This window comes from Oncorhynchus nerka, linkage group LG20, assembly GCF_034236695.1.
Source record: "Oncorhynchus nerka isolate Pitt River linkage group LG20, Oner_Uvic_2.0, whole genome shotgun sequence".
NCBI lineage: Eukaryota > Metazoa > Chordata > Actinopteri > Salmoniformes > Salmonidae > Oncorhynchus > Oncorhynchus nerka.
In genome coordinates this window covers 11,549,460-11,550,702 of record NC_088415.1, presented here as the reverse complement: position 1 = coordinate 11,550,702, position 1,243 = coordinate 11,549,460, and positions in this window count along the sequence as shown.

Below are 1,243 nucleotides of genomic sequence, written 5' to 3'. Positions count from 1 at the left end.
GGATCAGTGGATAAGCCCGACCGATACGGATCAGTGGATAAGCCCTACCGATACGGATCAGTGGACAAGCCCTACTGATAAGGATCAGTGGATAAGCCCTACCGATACGGATCAGTGGATAAGCCCGACCGATACGGATCAGTGGATAAGCCCTACTGATACGGATCAGTGGATAAGCCCTACCGATACGGATCAGTGGATAAGCCCTACCGATACGGATCAGTGGATAAGTCCTACTGATACGGATCAGTGGATAAGCCCGACCGATACGGATCAGTGGATAAGCCCTACTGATACGGATCAGTGGATAAGCCCTACCGATACGGATCAGTGGATAAGCCCTACTGATACGGATCAGTGGATAAGCCCTACTGATACGGATCAGTGGATAAGCCCGACCGATACGGATCAGTGGATAAGCCCTACCGATATGGATCAGTGGATAAGCCCGACCGATACGGATCAGTGGATAAGCCCTACTGATACGGATCAGTGGATAAGCCCTACCGATACGGATCAGTGGATAAGCCCTACCGATATGGATCAGTGGATAAGCCCTACTGATACGGATCAGTGGATAAGTCCTACCGATACGGATCAGTGGATAAGTCCTACTGATACGGATAAGCCCTTCTCGAAGAGACATCTATGGATGTGATGGACACCAAACGTGTTTGTTATTATGAATACCATATTTTGAATGCTCTAATAAAGTATGCTGAAATGCATAACATCTCCTGACTTCTGTTTTATTTCTAAACAACATCCCTTTTCCTGAATCCAAACTCTGCCACCAATACAATTGCAAAAGGGGCCTGGATTTCAGAGGCTACATGTTGACAAGAATAATCTATTAATACCCCCAATTATTTACATGTCCCTTCAGGAAATGACATTTATACTCGCATTTATACTCTGCAGAGTTATTGTTGTACTCATTTAAGAGTGACAATGTCAATTTCTGAAGTCATTGTCAATTTTATGGAATGAGAGTTGAAACTATGGCCTACTCCATCTATCCAAATATAGCCTACATATAGTCACCTTCCCTTCACATTATTGAGGGTTGTCATGGCGCAGTCTGCAACACACATTTGTACCAGTAGGGGGCAGACAGACACAAGTCTTATTTTGATTAAACAAAGTTCACCCTTTTCATACAAAGCCTGGGTAAATACTAAGTTAAATGAATGTCAACCACGAATAAAATATGTTTTGTTGTGTGTTTAGAACTTTATTGCCA